General features: G+C 44.5%; 1 long non-coding RNA gene across 2 annotated transcripts; it reads right to left on the bottom strand.

The window, feature by feature from the left end:
- Nucleotides 1–2109: 2109 nt before the first annotated feature.
- LOC308475408 lies at nucleotides 2110–19023 on the bottom strand. 2 transcript variants are annotated; one of them, XR_013985156.1, is made up of 5 exons: nucleotides 18322–19023; nucleotides 17354–17431; nucleotides 9485–9569; nucleotides 8443–8615; nucleotides 2110–2314 (listed from the first exon to the last, which is right to left on the bottom strand). It is a non-coding gene; the product is annotated as an uncharacterized lncRNA (long non-coding RNA). The 2 variants fall into 2 exon arrangements; XR_013985157.1 differs by lacking the exon at nucleotides 18322–19023 and adding an exon at nucleotides 18022–18268.
- Between the last annotated feature and the right edge of the window lie 748 nt (nucleotides 19024–19771).

Below are 19771 nucleotides of genomic sequence, written 5' to 3'. Positions count from 1 at the left end.
TGAGCATAGAATTTTGATCCTTCACAGTACTTAGTAGGTTGTTGGAGTACCTAATAAAAGGAAGGCCTTTCAAATTGGGGGTTATGCTCTGATACCTGCTTAAGACAGTGGTGGTGTGTGTGTCCTCTTTGACATGAAAATAATTGTTCTCTAATAAATACATAGATTTGTGCAAGGGCTTTTTTTGTGACAGTACTCACTGGTACAGAGTATCATCCAGGGCCGGCCCACCCACGTGGCAAGGGAAGGCAACTGCAACTGCCTTGGGCGGCAGGATCCGCAGTGGCAGTAGATCCAGCCTCCAAGGAATTGTTGCCTGCTGCTGCTGTAGCAGCAATGGCTGCGGCATGCTCCGTGGAGGCTGGATCTGATGCCTCCTAAGCACCCCCCCCCCATGCAGCCTCTACAGCAGCCTTTTGGCGAACAGGGTCTCCTTCCACCCAGGGCCATCTTAACCATTGGCGCTAGGGGTGCACGGCACCCGGGCGCCGGGCTCTCAGGGGCGCCAGGCTCAGAGTCTGGGGCCAAGCGTTGGAGTCCGGGGAAGAGCACCGAGTGGAGCGGAGTCCTCTGGAGTGCCACAGGCTCTTCTGCTATGGGTGGCTCTTCCCTGGACTCCAGCGTTTGCCCCTGGACTTGCGCCGAGCCGCCTGCAGCAGAAGAGCCTGTGGCGCTCCAACGGGCTCCACTCCGCTCGGCTGTCAGCTCTTGCCCCAGCTGCATGGGGCTAACTGTTTCAGCACTGCACCCAGAGCACCATGTAACGTTGTGGGTGCTGCGCGGCACATCCTGTTGCATGCTCCGAGCTGCGGGTTCCTTTGCTGGCTTTTCCGCTGTTGGCGCACGCTCTCAGCGCTGCCCAACGTGGGGTGCCAGCGCAGAACGACGGGGAATGCAAGCAGCAGCAGCAGAGGAAACATCTCCGGACAGGATCCACCGCGCACAGACAGCTGGTAGCAGGCGGCCAGCACGGCGACTGTGCCACCCAACATTTTGCCCCCCCCAGCATGGAACCTGCACCCACATTTGTATGCCCCTGTGCATGGGGAGCTGTGAGTCCCTGCATTGCATCCCCCAACTGTTCTAAAGGTAAACTGTTCCCTTAAAAAAAGGTCAACAACTTAGGGGGTTCTCTCCCTAAAAAAGGTTGACAACTCTGGGCAATCTAGGGGCGCTGGTCGGATCTTTGCACCCCGGCGCCACATATGCTTAAGATGGCCTTGCTCCCACCCCTAGGAGGAAATGGGGAGGGCTGACCTCTGTGGTCTCCTGGGCTCTGCACCTGCCCGGCATGGTTCTGTGAGCCCCTCCCCACCCACTGCCTTTGATTCACACTTCAATCATTCAGTAAGGTTGATTTGGCCAACCCCTTCCCCACATTGTTCCCAAAGCAAATCTTTCCTCACCCGTTTTCCTATGGTGCGGGGGCATCATTTTGTGGTTCACCTCTTGTGCCAAAATGCCTTGGGTGCTAGCATCTCTTTTTGCTGCTTGTGGCACCCATTTTGTGTTGGCACCCACACCACATTTATCAAGATATGAGTACCAGCACTTCATTTTATATAGGAAGGAAGGAAGGAAAAGAGATTGAGTGGAAGGAAGACGCAAAAGAAGAGACTGGAAAGAGGTGACCTTGTAGCGTGCTGCTACCTGTCTATTTTTGACTCTGGCCCTGTTTTGTCTTCCGCCATTCATGTAGGAACTCACTTCAAACTGAGTTAATGATATGAAAAACTTTATTCTTGATGAGGCCTTGGAGCCTGCACAGAGTAACTAACCAAATTAGTGCAAGTTTCATGGTTTAACTATGTGCTGCGTTGAGAAGTAATTTATTTTACCTGTCCTGAATCTTCCAACTTTCAGCTTCACTGGTTCTAGTGTTGGTTGGGGGGGGGGGTCTCGATCCACTTTCTCCACACAATGCATAATTTTACAAATTTGTATCATGTCACATCTTACTTGCCTTTCCTCTAAACTAAAAACTCCTCCCACCTTTTCCTCACAGGGGAGTTGCTATGAAGGAGTTATGGAATCAAATACCTTTGCACACAGTCAGTTTTTCCTGGTTCATTCGCTGAAATTTCTACAATGCATAAGAATCAAAACCAATTTTGTGACTAGGTTTATTAAAAACAAACAATGATTAATGTTTCGAAGAACGTGCTCTGAATTGTGATGATTTCCAGACCTGGAGCTGAGCAGCAAGTGGTTGACAAGGACCTTTCTAGGAACTGTGTATGGTAAAATAACCCTAGAGATTATCTGCAGATTTAGAGCTGTTAGCATTAATTCATCCTGGCTGGTCTCTCTGGGGCTGCAAGATAAATAGGGCCTTGAATAATGGAGAAAGAGATTACATTTAATGATGACAGTGTTTGTGCGGAGTTTATATGGTGTCAAGAGGGCCATGAGGTGAACAACAAATTGAAACATGAGCTGGAGAAAACATGCACTTTAGAAAGCTAACTAAAATCAATTGGACAGAATGACTGGGCCAGACATCCTCATGGGTTTTGTGCTGTAACTGAAGGATTTAGAAACTTTACCAATATATTCAAAAGGATGACCTTTAGGAGTTTTGAGACCTGAAACTGTCCTAAGTGTTCATTTTCTCTCTCTTTTCTAATTGCAAAAAGGAATGAGCACTTAGCCAATATCTGAGCTAGAGATGCTGCAAAATTCTGCCAAGCCAGACTCAGATATGAACACTGAAGACTCATAAAGCCTGCCTCAAAACAAGAGGTAAGTTTTATGAGCCCCCAAAGTTCTCTTCTGGTTTGGATTTCAGTCTGAGCCAGAGAAGGATTTGCAGCTCCCCTCCCACATCCCCAAACCCCCAAATAGCAACCCCTTCAAATACACTCGCTCGTCACTCTCTTTCCTTTTCAACAAATAGGTGGTAGCAGGAGCAGTCGAAAGGCATGTTGGGAGAACACTGGTTAACAGTGTGCCATGGTGCAGAGGACTATGGAAGATGTGGTTCTAGCAAGAGCTTTAGGTAGAAAAGCATGGTGGAAGACATGGTTGTGGTACTAGGTGCATATCAACTGGGAGTGACTATAACTTGAAGTACAGTTAAAAGGTCTGTAGGTGAGAGGAAAGACTTTTGTCTGAGACCCTAGAGAGTTGTTACCAGTAAGAGAGCCAGTATGGTACAATGATTAGGACCAGGGAGTAAAGATAAAGGTAAAGGGACCCCTGACCATTAGGTCCAGTCTCTAGGGTTGCGGCGCTCATCTCCCTTTATTGGCCGAGGGAGCCGGCGTACAGCTTCCGGATCATGTGGCGAGCATGACTAAGTCGCATCTGGCGAACCAGAGCAGCACACGGAAACGCCGTTTACCCTCCCACCAGAGTGGTACCTATTTATCTACTTGCATTTTGATGTGCTTTCGAACTGCTAGGTGGGCAGGAGCTGGGACCGAGCAACGGGAGCTCACCCCGTTGCAGGGATTCAAACCACTGACCTTCTGATCAGCAAGTCCTAGGCTCTGTGGTTTAACCCACAGCGCCACCAGGGAGACCAGGGCTCAAATACCAACTTGGCCCCATTGGGTGACCTTGGGCCAGTCACTGCCTCTCAGGTTAACCTACTTCACAGAGTTGTTGTGAGGATTAAATGGGGGGGCATGTATACCACCTTGAGCTCCTTGGATCAAAAGGTGTGATATAAATGCAATAAATAAATAAGAAGAGAGCACTGGGAGAGTGCAAGGCAGCTCTACATTACCACACACATGATTAATGGTAATTAACATAACAAAAGTCATGTAGCAATTGATCCATGCCAACAAAACCTGAGGCAACTCAAGGAAATGAAGATGCAAAATCCTGGATTGGAGATAGAAAACTTATTTTCCCTCCAAGGGGAATCTAATAAGTTGGCTCATCCTTATAGATGCTATTTTTATAATTTTCACTGTTGGTTTTTTTATTTAAAAAATCAGGCCCAGTAATCACACTGCAGCCTGAGGTGAGGACAGCGTCCATAACATTCAGTTAGAAAAGTTAATTCACAGCTTGTAAATTTGTCCCCCACTTCCCCCACCACGGAAAAAAAGCAATTCTATTTGTAGATGACTCAGACCGTATTTTGCCAAATGGCTCTGAAGAGCGGAGAATTGCAAAGTTCACTCCTGAGTGATACCTAGTTCTTTCCTTGCAGTGCACTTTAGTTCCTTGTGAGCTTTCAATTTTAGTTAAAGAGATGGGGAAATTAAACTCCCACTACCAAGGAATGATGTGTGTGATATTTACCGCTGCAAAGTGTAATTGTGTATCAGATTATGAGCAGATGACTTGTACCGGGTGAGGCAAAAACAGTTCCATAAAGTAAAAAAGCATAATTATTTATTGGTGCTCACATGCATCAGTGAATCATTATTTCTCTCTTGTTTTTCATATGGAGTTAGTCTGTCTACTGGTCACCACATAATTTGGGACCGCAAAATCCAGTTTGCATCCCCTGTGGCAGAATGGTCTAAGAATGGTCCTGGTCACTCAGAGATCCAATACAGTGGTGCCTCGCAAGACGAAATTAATTCGTTCCGCGAGTTTTGTCGTCTTGCGATTTTTTTCGTCTTGCGAAGCACGGTGTCGGGAAAGTTTTGGAAAAGCTTCAAAAATCACCAAAGTCTTTAAAAACCACAAAAAAGGCTACCACACCGCGTTCTATGAGTTGCTCCTCGAAGTCAAGTCGCAACTGTATTAACAGTGTTAAGAAAAAGGAAACAAACTTGCTAGACGTTTCCGTCTTGCGAAGCAAGCCCATAGGGAAAATCGTCTTGCGAAGCAGCTCAAAAAACAAAAAACCCTTTCGTCTAGCGAGTTTTTTTGTCTTGCGAGGCATTCGTCTTGCGAGGTACCACTGTACTTGTATCAGAACATTCCTCAGTCAATTCTAACACTCTCTGCAAAGCATCACTCCTCCAGTCTTCAGGTAGTCTTGGAGCAGTTCAAAGAGATCCAGTTATATATTATTGGGGGGAGATTCAGGGTGTGGGGAGGAGAGGGTACCCCGCTCCCAGTATCCATTGCTGTTGTGGTTCTGGTTTTCCCCTATGCAGTAGCAGCCTGGAGAGAATCAGCACCTGATCAGCCCAAAAGGCTCAGTCTGGTTACAGCCTCTCTAGGAGCAAGTTGATTACTCAGAGCCATAGTCCTGCAATGTCAGCCCTGCCTTGGACTCTAGTAAGGTGGCTAGAGGGCAGTGGTGTTAACCCTTTGCCCCTTGCTGTGATCCTGATTCAATGACCTTTCCTCCTGTGGGGTGGGGGGAACATCCACCTTGGACCACCAGTGTCAGGTGTGTGTACAGGAGCCAGGCTCTGTGACCAATAGGACTTTGCAGGACTGGGGCTGTTATGTACTGAAGTTCTCACCCTGGGCTAGCAGGGGGATACTGTAGATAATTATGCAAATAAGGGATCGAAAGTGACGTTCAGTGATTGGATAGTTTTAGAAAATTGTTATAGTTACGTTGTACTGGAGCTCTATATAAGCAGGCTGACTGAACCCTTCAGTTCAGTTCTGGCCTGTGAATAAACAAGAGCTGTTTGAAGAATCGCTGTGTTGTCTGATATGTTCACCCACAGCTTAACAGGGGCCTTCCTAAGTTTGTTCTGAAGAGGCAAGGTGTGGCCGCACAGGTGAGGCCGATTGGTAACTCACTGGTGGCTAGAGCTGGGAAGGGATATAAGGTCAGCATTTCCCTTCAGCTCTTTGCCACAGCAACACGCTTCCTGCCTTGCTGCGTTTGGCCTCTTGCTTCCTGATCCTTGAACCTCAGCTTTGTGACTCCTTGCTTCTTGATTCTTGGACCCTTGACTTTGTGACTCCTTGCTTCTTGATCCTTGGACCCTTGACTTTGTGACTCCTTGCTTCCTGACCCTCGGACCCTCAGACTCTTGGCTTCCTGGCTTCTGGACCCCCGTTCCTGCTCCTTCCCCGCCATCTTGCCCCCGGTCCTGACGTCCCCTGCCGAGACTTCGATCACCCGTGAACCAGACCGTGACAACCAGGGTGTGTGCGTAACAGGTTAAAGCCCACTACCCCCAATTGTCAGGCCCCTCACACTGACAAAAAAAACAAAAACCCACCCCTGACTCAAAGGCAGAACTAAACAGTTAACAACACATATTTTGGTCGTTAGATGGAGAACTGGCTTTTTGGTTCTGGGCGATTCACAACTCTGCTACCATGCAGATATAAAGCTTAGCTGTCCAAGTGGGATCCCCAAAAGTAATAAACTACATGCTAAGCCTATAAAGAACCAGTAAATCACAATTTGAACACTTCGAGTTTCCCAGCAGCTGGTTTTAAAAGACGAATTCTGGGGGTTGTAGAAACTTTTGTTGAACCTTCTGTGAAGATACGAAACATGTCTGCCACTCACAGTCAGTCGCAAAGTGGGAGATGCACCAACAGCACAGAAGTCCATTAACACAAGCTACTACGTCCTAAAGCGTGAAGGCTATTTATTGTGACAAAGCACTGCGCATTTGAAAAGCGATTCAAAATGTATATACCGTATTTTTCGCCCTATAGGATGCACTTTTTCCCCTCCAAAAATGAAGGGGAAATGTGTGTGCGTCCTATGGGGCGAATACAGGCTTTCGCTGAAGCCTGGAGAGCGAGAGGGGTCGGTGCGCAAAGCCACGGCGGGCTCCTGAAGGTTGCGCAGAGCTGCCTGCGCTCCCGGGCTCCGCGTAGCTCCGTGCAACCCTCCAGCGCAGCTCCCTAGGCTTGCGGATATCAGGCTGTTCTGGGGGCTGGGGTCGGGGGAAGCTTGGGCTTCCCCCACGCCAGCCCCATGCCTGGGGGGGGGGAAAATAAATTTTGTTTTCTTTATTCCCCCCCCCCAAAAAAACTAGGTACGTCCTATGGGGCGAAAAAAATGGTATGTATTTTTCATGTGAAAAAATAACAATTAGCTAATTCATCTCATGCTATTTATTTCAGAGAAAATGCCAAATAATAGAGGCTGGCAGTTTCATCTTGTAGAACAAAAATGATATAAGCAGCAAGCATAATTAGAACTAATTTCCATTCCCTTTCTCTCTCTAAGAGTGAGTGACTGGAGGCATAATTAAACCATACATCAAATAAGAAGAGCCTCGTGGATGAATAAAATAGGATGTTTACATTAAAGGTGGGGTGTTCAGGCGGGGTGGAAAAGGAAAGACATTTCTTACAACAGGCCTTAATTAAAAGACAAAGATTGGTTTTAAAATGCAAAGCAGTGGCCTTGTAGCTGCCAATCATTTGATTGCAAAAGGTTTTGCAGAATGAAGGATGAGCATATTAGGAGAGGGGAGGCGGGTAAAAGCTTTTTTAAAAAATGTGTTTGCTTATCCATTGTCTTCTGCCTAAATGGGAACTTTGGAAGAAATACCTAATCAAGTACCTAGTCCTTATCAGTGATTTAAGCAAATGCTTTTAGAAGCAGGAGAAGCAGGTGTGTAAGAAAGGCAATGGAAGGCCTTGGGAAAGAATGACTGGAGGAGGTAGAGAGCCTGTGGCCCATGGACCAAATCCAGCCTAAGGTTAAAGAAAGTGAATCTTTCCAAGCCCTTTCCATGCCTGAGATATTTTGAACTGGAAATCATCACCATCATTTATTTGTATGCTGCTTTTCCAAGCTCAAGGGACACGGGTGGCGCTGTGGGTTAAACCACAGAGCCTAGGACTTGCCGATCAGAAGGCTGGCGGTTCGAATCCCTGTGATGCGGTGAGCTCCCGTTGCCTGGTTCCTGCTCCTGCCAACCTAGCAGTTCGAAAGCATGTCAAAGTGCAAGTAGATAAATAGGTACCGCTCCGGCGGGAAGGTAAACGGCATATCCGTGCGCTGCTCTGGTTTGCCAGAAACAGCTTAGTCATGCTAGCCACATGACCCGGAAGCTGTATGCCAGCTCCCTCGGCCAATAAAGCGAGATGAGTGCCGCAACCCCAGAGTCGGTCACGACTGGACCTAATAGTCAGGGGTCCCTTTACCTTTACCTTTCCAAGCTCAAACCATGTTCAAAGTGGCTCACAACATCAAAATATTTATGGATTATAACTCCCTATGAACTACAAACCTTAACAAAATTTAAATAGTCATATAAACAATTCCCTAAAAGAATGTCTCACATTCATGGGACCTTAGGGTGAAGGGTGGGTAATTAATAGTAGTAGCAGTGTAGTAGTAGCAGTGTTTTTCCCCTAGAAAAATAGGTGCCAGTATTCACCATGAAGTTGTTACAGTAAGTGCCACACATTTTAACAAAAAAAGGTGCCCTTGAGTACGCCCTGAAAAAAAGCCCCGAGTATTAGTGATACAATAATACCATAAAATTAAATAATCCACTGATTATAGTAAATTCTAATCATGAAAACCCAATAATATAGTCCAGCTAGCAGCAAAAATAATCATCTCCAAACCAAATCTCTCTGGCCTCTCACCTTGAGCCGCAGAAGCAACCTTTGCAGCTGGAGTCAGTCAGGGTGCCACCCTCCAAGGCTGTGTGGGAAGGAGCCAAACAGAGGGCAGGGGCCAAATCGTTCAGGATCTATAGCAAGATGGTTTCTGGCATCTTCAGCAGCAGCCTTCATAACTGGAGTCAGTCATGGCCTCACTGGGGGTACAAAAAACCAGTAGCAATTGTCTCTCTACCCTCCATCCAAACAAGCAAAAGTCATTACCAGAGTTCAGCCAGGCAAAAACTAGCAAAGAAAATGCAAAGCAGGGCTGGTAGGGGGTGTGGCTAAGGATGGGGTGTGGCCTGGGTAGAGTCCAAGCAATCACATTTGGCCCATGGGCTGGAAACAACTTTGGTGAATAGGTGGAATAAAATTCCTGACACCCGCAACATGCTTTTTTAAAGAAAACCCACCAAAACTGTGATTTTAAGCTTCTTGAGCTATTTCCACTGCTTTTTCCATCGCGTAGCCATCCATCCGGATGCCATTTTTACACCCACAAACTAGGTCATGTCAGGATTTTTTCTGACGTATGGCAAGCATAGTAAAAGGAAAATAATGAGATGGGTGGGCGTTGATTAGAAACACTGCAACTACATTATTTGGAAGCACAACATGCACATGAAGCTAAATTATATGGTTATTATATCTTATTTGAAGGAAATGCCTAAATATCTCAATGCTGAATATCATGGTTCTATTTTTAGATTTTTCTGGTTTGTCAGGTATCCATTTCTTAAAAACGAATGTACTAAATTTAATCCAACTATTTCCAGTACATAGTGCTGTTTTTGCCCAAAATATTTTTGATCACAATCTTAAGAATTCTCCCCCCCCCCCCCCCCGGTCCCAGATTATTTATTTTATGTATTTGAAAACTCTCAGCCATAGGAAAATCTTTAGCTACTTATTTGTAAGCATCTCTCAAACTGTCACTAAATAAAGACATTGTTGGAATATTCTAAGAGGAGCGAGACAAGTGGGTGAGCGTGTTGTTTACACTTCACCTGTTTCCATTACGCACTTTGGGAGGAATCTGCAGAGGCTTCCCAGGAGCTGTGTTTGTTTTTTGAAAAATCCTCTACTGGCACAAAGCAGAAGTGAAGACCCTGTGTTGCAAAAAAAAAGAAAGAAAGAAAAGAAAAAGAAAGGACAGAGCAAAAATAGATTTAAACACAGCCAAAACCAATACATTATTGGAACATGAGCCAGGTACCGACCCAAATTTGGAAAAACTGAAATATGTGCTGCATAGGATAGTGTTCTTGTTTTAAGATAAACAAAGGCTGTCATCCTATGCATTCCTATTACTTGGGACATTCCTCCAAGTATACATGCATATAATTAGGGTGAACATCTTTTATTTTAAAAAATCTCTTTTTGTAGTTAGCGGTGCTAGGTGGAAAAGGTTTCAGATAGCTACTATATGGCAAAGCAGAGAGCTTTGCAGTAATCATATACTGGAAAATAGATGTTTCCTTCTCCCATCTGAAGAAGTCTATCATCTCAGCAGCAGCTAGGGATACTGGAGAATTTTGTTCAAAAGGGTACTGGAAACTGTGTCAGTCAGATGCCTGTCCATCTGGCAGACAGATCCTGCAAAAGGATGGCAAACTGAGTAGCACTGCCCCTAGATTATTTTTTTCTGCCTAGGGAATTAGGGAATGTCTAACAACATGTGCACATGATCACATGAAACCCTACAGATCAGGCTGCTATCTTTCTTTCCCCCTTTGCAATTACACTTGAGCTTGAGAGTCTGTACAGCTTGAATTTGTAGAGAACAGTCACAGACAGAACCTCATGTTAAGCCATGAAGGCACCTGAACACCCTTAGCTCCTGGCAGGCTAGGATTTCCACAGATCTTAAAAGGAGCCAAGGAAATACTCATTAAAACCCACAAAGTCTCTCACAGGAATGCCTTGTCCTCCCCAACCAATATCCCTGAGTGTGAGCAGCCAAAAGTGCCCACCCTTTAGGATTTGGGGGATTGAGTGCGAAAACCCAGTGTTTTCATTATTGTTACATATCAGTCTCATTATAGAAGGATTTGGAAAGGTTCAGAAATGGCTTTTTGCAGAGCGCAAAACAAAACAGAGCGTTTCATATCTTTCCTTTTTAATGTTCTGCATATCTTCTCTGTGCAATGAGTTCGTTTTCCCTGTTGCCCATGCAACACGTGGCGAAGTAATGCCGCTGTGAGCCTTGTCTGAGCTCATTTCCTTTCCTACCTTCAAGAATCCGAGCAAACATTTGATGAACTCATAGCAAAATTAAAGAGAGAGGGGAGACCTAAGGTTAGAAAAATTCCAGGGAATGTAAAGTGAAATGGAAGATTCAGCATATTTGGATGCTCAGTTGCATTGTGAATGATGAGGCATTCAGCAATAACAGATGGTTCTGACAGCGGCTGCCCGTCTATGGACCCTTTCCAAAGGCATGCTGTGATCTGGTTTGGATACCGCAAACTTTAGATTTATATCCACATCACGCACAGGAATTTCCCTTCTACTTCTAAGTGGTATTATTTCAGAAATACCTTTGTTCCTGCACCCTGTTTCTCTGCTATTCAGTTGCCTTTCCCAAATTGTTTCCTGGACTTCAGCACCCTCAGACATTGCCCTGCAGTCTAGACTAGAATGTCGCTAGGAGGCCCCAGTGAATTGTCAGGGACCAAATCCTGTCCTGTCATGGTTGACATTAATCAGCCGCTAGATGGGAGATCTATTTAAGAGGCTGTGCATTGGGGTAGTGCTTATTATTTATATGTAAGGCTGAAATCTTGGAGTAAGTCCTGCTGAATTCAGTCAGACTTACTTCTGATTTGACATTCTCAGGGTTCACAGCAAATCCTGTAATGACCAGTGTGGTGGGGGAGAAGCATGGAGCTGACCTGCTGTCCAGAGGTGGAGTCAGACAAAGGTCAGAAGTAAAATACCTTATGTTAGTGTCGTCAACTCATTACTCAAGGAAACAAAACAGCTCAGTCCTAGTGGCCACAGCAGCAGGTCTTGCCCCAATGAAGCAGTCGCAAGGACTGAAGGTCCCTGTTTTCCCACCACAGAAAGTATTTCAAAAAAAACCCAGAGCATTTGTGGTTTGGAAAGTTACAGGATTTCAGCAGAGTGCTATAGGGCAGGGGTAGGCAAACTAAGGCCCAGGGGCCAGATGAGGCCCAATCGCCTTCTCAGTCTGGCCCGCGGACGGTCCGGGAATCAGTGTGTTTTTACATGAATAGAATGTGTCCTTTTATTTAAAATGCATCTCTGGGTTATTTGTGGGGCATAGGAATTCGTTCATTTTTTTTTTTTCAAAATATAGTCTGGCCCACCACATGGTCTGAGGGACAGTGGACCGGCCCATGGCTGAAAAAGGTTGCTGACCCCTGCTATGGGATATGCACTGATTGGAAATGAAGCAATTTGACCACCCCAAAAAATTTGAAGGCACAAACTGTATTGAAAACTGGGTCACATGTGACCACTCCGAAAGCATCATGAGAACAAATCATCGCAAATGTGCAATAAAAATGGTGCCTGGGGGTGCCTATGCCGCTATTAGGCCTTTCCTCGTGTTTTCACACATTGCTTTATGGACTCCACGAAATAAGGAACGGGAAAACCGTGGCTCTCCAAACGAAGCTGAACTCCAGCTCCCATCTTCCCTGATCTTTGGACAGGCTGCCCTGGGCCTGATGGGAGCAGGATACCAACAATATCCAACAGTTTCCCCCATCCCTGTGTCAAATGGTCATTTCTATCCTACGCTAAGAACCATCGCTAGGTTTCATTTGCTCCATTCTCATAAACCACAGTGTAATGCAGACCCCAAAAGAAATCTGCAGACGCTGCTGAGTTGCCTCCCTATAGGCTACTCAGAACGGACTGCATACATGCATTATTTAAAAGCCTCCAAGAAAGGAATCTCCCTCCGCCCTGCTCCCAGTCCCTGGAGAGCCCTGTTGGCCAGCCATGCACTTTACATTTCTTTTGCCCCACCAGCTTGAATATTTATGAGGTGGCATATGATTTGATGGTGTCTGGTTCCATGTGTAATGCTGATGTCATCTGTTTTAAATTTGAAATGCCAGTTCTGTTTTGTAGTGCATAGTAATTTGTTTCTTCTGCAGACTATATATATGTATATATATTAAAAAAATCACACCGAAACTTGGCATTTCTAGCAAGGAAACTATGGTGATATGGAGAGCTCTCTCTCTCTCTCTCTCTGTGTGTGTGTGTGTAAGTAAGCAAGCAAGCAAGCAAGTAAGTAAGCAAGTAAGTAAGTAAGTAAGTAAGAGGGAGACATGGGGGAGACTCTCTCCAAATAAATTATATTACATAATTGAAGGGCTACAACTTCTCACAACAGTTTGGACAATTGTTCAAGGCTTCACCGCATTCAAGCCAAACATTCCTCCCTTGCCTCTCCTACCACACACTTGCTTTGGTGTAAAGATCCTGGCCTTGCAAGGGGTTGGATATGGCTGGTGCCAACCTCTATACAGAGGTGGTGCCATCTCAGAACAACAGAGAATCCTTCACTTCTTTCTATTTTTAGTCAAAAATTCTTTCCCTGGCAGCAGAATTACTCTGCAGCGGAAAAGGAAGCTTGGGCTATGAATCTGGACATCCGTGCCCTGCAGTGCTCTTCATAGCATTCACTTTTATTTCAGATCACGCAGATTTGCTAGGTGGCTGTGAACAATGGGCTGGCTTGAATGCTAAGAGTACACTGTTGGGAGATTTACCTTCAACCTTTTACTGCACCGCATCAAGCACAGCATCCTCACTAAAATGCAGACTTTTTGTCCTGTCGGGTGGCAGGAGAATTAGAAATGTCGGAGGGTGGTAGATTTTTTTGATAATTCTGAAATGCATTATTAAGAAGATTCTCTCTTGTGAATTGGAGCAAAAGAAGTGAAAACTATTCCTAACTCTGAAAGTCTTGTGCAATGGTTTTTAAATTGACCCCCACACACCTTGTACCCGTAACTACCACCTACAGTTTACACCAGTATCCTGAGCATCCCATGTTTCACTGTGATCTGACCGGTGGGATGCTTTTACTGTATTTCTCTTTCCTCTTGCTTTCAATGTATTTACGTGGGGTTTATTGTCTGTTTGTTGGGTTGCAAGTTGCTTTGTGTTGCCCTGGGCAAGGTAAAGTGACTGACAAATTTAATGAACTAACTAACTAACTGACATAGCCACCAACATTTCTGATTTAAAATAGACATACTTGTTTTGTGTTGTGCAAGAAAGCAGCTAGTTGGCATATCAAACATGTGAGCAATCAATGTGAGTGAGCCACTGAGGGTAGGGAGCAACTCATATGCATAAAGGAATTTGGAAATAGTTACTTACAAAAAGTCGTTTCCTAGGAAACATGATTTTAAATGTGGGATTCTATCAAGGTTTCTGCATTTCAGCGTGCTGTATGAATCTAGCTACCTTATCGTGTGAGTTTAATAATTTCAAAACTTATTATGCTAAATAAATGGAAAGGAAAGAAGCTGGAAAACTGCCAGCCAAAGAAATACATTTTGGGGGACAAAATCTGGTATATTATTTAGCTAAAACAAATATGGTATACATCACCAACACAAAAACATACAGAGTAAACGGACATTGCATCAATGAAATGGCTAAAGCCCGAGTGTTTTATTAGGCTAATTGGCTAAACACTACATTTTCATAGTCTCAAAGGGCATATCTTAAGCTGGCTTGATATTATTGCTCCTCCACATGGAATCTTGGGAACTGCAGGTCTGTGAGGAGGGGGATAATGATCTCTAATAGACCCAGCACCTTCACCAAACTAAGATAAAGGGACCCCTGACCATTAGGTCCAGTCGTGGCCGACTCTGGGGTTGCGGCGCTCATCTCGCTTTATTGGCCGAGGGAGCCAACGTACAGCTTCTGGGTCATGTGGCCAGCATGACTAAGCCGCTTCTGGCGAACCAGAACAGCACACGGAAACGCCATTTACCTTCCCGCCGGAGCGGTACCTATTTATCTACTTGCACTTTGGCATGCTTTCGAACTGCTAGGTTGGCAGGAGCTGGGACTGAGTAACGGGAGCTCACCCCGTAGCCGCCGACCTTCTGATCGGCAAGCCCTAGGCTCTGTGGTTTAACCCACAGCACCACCCGCGTCCCTTTCACCAAACTACAATAGCCCAATTTCTTTGTGGGAGAGAAATAAAGGCCACGGCAAACAAACTGAAGTACTACCACTATAGTGTAGTGTAGTGTAGTGTAGTGTAGTGTAGTGTAGTGTAGTGTAGTGTAGTGTAGTGTAGATATGGCATTAGAGTCATTCACTCTCCACACGCAGGCACTGCAGTCAAATGGTGCTGCGCAAGATACAGCTGCCACTTGAGGTCACTTAAAATTGTCTTCATAGGGATGTCTTACATGTATCGGCTTGGTGTACAAATTCGATAAGAACGCACAGTTTCTTTCTATGCTACTATCGCAAGCCAACACATCAGGGCAAGCTGGCTATGAAAGGATAGATCATGCCGTGCTGGCAAAGGAGGTATTTTTTTCTACCCAGTACAGCAGCCTTCTGCATACTTTCAAAAGGACAGGCCAACAGACCTGTAGACCTCAGTGGCAGAACATTTGTTTTGTACTCAGTCTCTGGTTCAATCCCTGGTGTTTCCAGGTTGAGCAGGGGAAAGCTCCTGCTATTGCAGGAAAATTTATTCTGAAGTCAATGTGAAAGAGAAAGAGGGGGAGCGAAACAAGTTTTCATAGCAGTTAGTAAGGAACAAGTTGTGTGGGAAGCAAAGCTGAACTTTGAGAAAGAGCAGTAAATTAAACTGGGAGAGCAAAATAGTATTTCAGAGAGCTGAAGAGAGTATGTTCATTGTTAGTGATGTATCCATTAATTTACTTTGCCCCCGCTATCATATCTGATCAAACAGGTTAGGTAGGCTTTTGTAATGCTTCTTAAACCTGCAAAAGCTATTTGACCAGCAGGCCATGATGGGGCAAAAGAAATGAACGTGAACACCACAGGCAATGATGGGTTTGTTGTACTGTTTCCCATACCCGTATCTGTTTTAAGATGAACCGTACTAGTTTGCTCTAGTTTATTATCGCTGTTGCTGAATATTCATGAAACAATTGCATGACTATTCATAAGTCATGAGTTTGGCCTACATAAGCAATGAACACGATGACCCCTCTAATGAGGTCCAATGCTAAAGTGGCCTTGCTTCATTTTGCAAAGTATTCTACGTTTAACCATAGCTTGCCTTCTTGGCCTTATTTGTTTGAAACCTGTAGACAAGTAAAAAAATGAACAGCTGTTAATAGTTTACACAGTGGGGGTTTCTAACCCCTTGCCCTGTTAGTATATCATAAAATCCAAGTTAAAATGGAGTGTAATATCTCATCTCATCAAAGAAAATAAATTTGTTATAAAAGGGAAAAAAATTATCCATCAAGATCTTTCATACAACAACTGGGAAACACTGTTGATATATTTATGGATCAGTTCCTTCATGCAATAAATGCAGCAAACTTGTAACCCTATCTCCATCTAGGTACTTTTGAATCATACAGTCAAAGAACTAAATATGTTATCATAAATGTTGAAGCTACATGTACATTAAAAAAAATATTTATTATAGGGCTATTCCGCACTGCCACACGGCAAATAACAACAGGTAGCAGTAGCTTGAAACAACTTGAGTGTATACAGTGCTTGAAAACATGTAAACATGAGATAGCTCTGCTTCACTCATCCTCAATGAAAACTCAAGGGGCACCACAGGTTTGGGTTTTCTCTACTTTTCTCTTTGTTCTCTTCAGTCAGTTCTTAAGTACAAGAGACACATCAAGCCAAGGAAAGATGGGCGGAGGTGGGAGGGAGAGATCAAGACACTATTCACCACCCCTTGTTTTCGGAAGACCTATGTCAGAACACCAGCCACAGTGGGCTAGCATTGACATTCCTGATTATCCTAAGAGTACAGAGTAATGTGCTGGTAGGCTGAGAATGCTTTTAGAAGTAGCATCACATTCATAATGTCTAGGGGCATACTATTTAATTTGCATCTCAAACTATTTAGAAGACCCACATAAGCACTAAATTGGTTTGCTACCTTTACCTCTGACTTCCATATGTTACGACTCACATTTCTGTGCACAATAGGCTGAACTCTCACACGTTTAACTATGCCAAATGAGAGCTAGGTGCCCATTCTATGCACATGCAGATCAAAAGTCCCTGAAGATCAGGAGTTCCCAAGATCTTCAAGAAAGTCCCTGAAGATCAGGAGACCACCAGTGAACCACAAGTTTCATTCAGGTGGTCTGCAGCATGCCTGAATATTCATGTTGATATTTTTATTTTATTTTATTGCATCTTTTCTTTCTTAAATCATATTCTATTGTGTTACAATATGAAATCTATGAGGTGCAAATTATAATACAATAAAACACAATGTAAGAAATAAAATAAGCCAAAAAAAGGACAACTACAAATCAAACAGCATGCAGCACGGGCAGAATAATCATTAGGTAGTCTGCAAAGCCCATTAGCAATTTTCAAGTGATCCATGCAAGCGGGTAGGTTTTTGGGAACCACTGACTTAGATATTCATTTAGGCTGCCTCCAGACTGTTGGCATTTTGCAGAAGAAATTTAAGCACATACCAGAAATGTAGGTTTGCATGATTAAAGTGCTATGTTGCAACAAAGCCGCTTTAAAAAATAGACTTTTTGCAGTTCGGGAATACATTGAAAAGAGTGGGAAGATCAAATGATTAAGGGGGAAGGCATATAAAACTGCTGTAAGCAAATCAGGATGAATCCTCAGCGTTGTATAACCTCACTGCAAACAAATGACAACAAATAAAGACCGGACATTGTCTAACCTTCTCATAAACTTTGGAGCAAGCAAATCAGGATGAATAAACAGGTCACCTGGTGCAGAACTTTGACACTTATATGTCCTGGTCAGAGATAGAGAGAGGGAAAGGGAGAGATTTATGGTGTTCTTGTACATTATAATGGTGTTTATGCACAGAAATAATGAATTGCTAACTTCCAGTGAGAGTGTGCAGGCATCCATGACTTGTATTGTACATTTACCTAGCAACGATCATACATACAAGCAGACATATTCTTAGTGCCATTCAGTTTTCACTACTTATTATTAAGGCGGAGGGGAATGTTGTTGGCTACCCTGAGGTTGCATTTTAAAAGGAACCAAGTTCAAGGTCACTAGGGGTTCAGAGGCAGGGGTGGTTTCTGTCATTTTGCCACAAGCTCTAGGCTGGAAGCTGCCAGCCCAGGACGATTTAAAGCCTCACAACATGAGAGTGAACTGCATGGGTTTCCAGCTGTAACTTCAGCCAGCCCAAGACATTTTGCTGCCTGAGGCACAGGTGGCAGCCTCCTCCGTTCAATATACAAAAGCTCACTGGACCAGCAGTTCAATTTACTTCAACACTGCTAACAGGACAGCAGCCTTCACTGCATCAAACAGCAGCAAGCTAGCTTGGGGGTGCAGGGGGTGCGCACAGCTTTCCCCCTCCATCACCTCACGCTGCCTAATGGTAGGGCCAGCACCGTAGGGCAAGCCATTCACCTCTTTCAAAACCTCACACCCATTTAAATGGGTTTGAGGTTATTAGGACTTGCATGTGTTTTCTTGCCCGTATCACTGATGAACCAAATTTTACCCACACATACAGAATGAAACGGACCCTGTCTTTATGAGCTGGTGAGGTTTAGTGCAAGCTGGAAAGTGTAAGCTGGAAAACAATGCGTTTAAATCTCAGCAGCAAATTTGCTTGGCGGCCCGAAACACCCCATTATTCTTTCAGCCTCAGCCTTCTACCTGCAATGGAGGGGTAATAAAATTGGTCCTCATGAGCCTGTTGTAAGGATTTCAGATATAATTATGTGAAGCTTTATTTTTTACCACTTGAAATATGTTTTTTAAGCACTAAGGACCAGGCCTGGCACAGGCACAGTGTCAGTCAGGTGTGCTGTGGGGAAAACAAAATGGCAGTCGTCAGGTGGCTACCTCTCAGGGGTTTTGCTGCTTTTTATTTGTGTGAATGGGGAGAGAGAGAGAGAGACTGCTGCTCAGCTGTCCAAGAATCTCAGGTGTGGGGTGTTAGCATCCAAAATGCATATGTAAAGGGTTAGTTGCAAGAGCTGTAAAACTCTAAGATGCCATTCACTCTGTGGCAGTTGTGGCAGTTACCGGTAGTTCAACAGTTCTAACAGTTAGAGCAGCAGGTATAAATTGTTGTGCTGCTGTCTGCCTCAGAGTCAGAGAGTTAAGTTTGTCTGTAAAAGTTTAATCTGTGTAAGATGTTTGAGCGACTTAAGTATCGCCTACCCACATTGTATATTTTAACGTGCAAATGCGCTAAGTAAAAGTTATATGTTATTTAAACTTTAAAAGAGAGTGCCTTGCGTAGTTTTTCTAGGAGGGAAAAAGAGAACTAATTAAAGGGTCAAAGGACCCTGGGCTGTCTTCTCTGCAAACAGAAATTGTAGCTAAATTCCCACAGAAGGAAGGGTACAGTAGTACCTCGGATTACAGATGCTTCAGGTTACAGACACGTCAGGTTATAGTACCTCGGGTTAAGAACTTTGCTTCAGGATGAGAACAGAAATCATGCGGTGGTGGCATGGTGGCAGCGGGAGGCCCCATTAGCTAAAGTGGTACCTCAGGTTAAGAACGGACCTCCAGAACGAATTAAATTCTTAACCCGAGGTGCCACTGTATTCTGCTGAGCGCCTCCACAAACCAGGAGTCAGTTCTATTTTTTAAAAAAACACTGAAAAGTTCCAAGACTTCCACAGTTGAGGTGCATCGCCAGGTGTCCTCCGTCGGAAACCCTGCACAGCTGGTACAATTCAAAGTCAACAGTTCTGAAGTAGATGGGTCAACTGCATCAACTCCAGCCGAAGACCACCAAAAATAAGGTTACCAGATTTTTTCTCCAATGAATCCGGGGATACTTTTCAACTTCCTACTTAAATAGATGGATTTTGTCAGGGGGCTGATTTGTAAATCTGGGGATGTCCCCGGGAAATGGGGATGTCTGGTAACCTTACCCAAAAAACCTCCATTAGAAGGCAAACTGGGGCTGCCTACACACTATAGATTTAAAGCCCCACCCAAAGCCTGGAAACCGTAGTTTTCCCCTCACAGAGCTGTAATTCTCAGCACACTTGGCAAACTACAGGTCCCAGGATTCTTTTGGGTGGGTGTGATTTAAATGTATGGTGCGTATACAGACTGAGAAAGGGGGTGGGGGGACTTTTTGTGT

This window comes from Podarcis pityusensis (assembly GCF_964106645.2).
Source record: "Podarcis pityusensis genome assembly, chromosome: 4".
Lineage (NCBI taxonomy): Eukaryota > Metazoa > Chordata > Lepidosauria > Squamata > Lacertidae > Podarcis > Podarcis pityusensis.
Note: the sequence above shows the minus strand (reverse complement) of the source record. Positions and strands in the feature narration are given on the sequence as shown.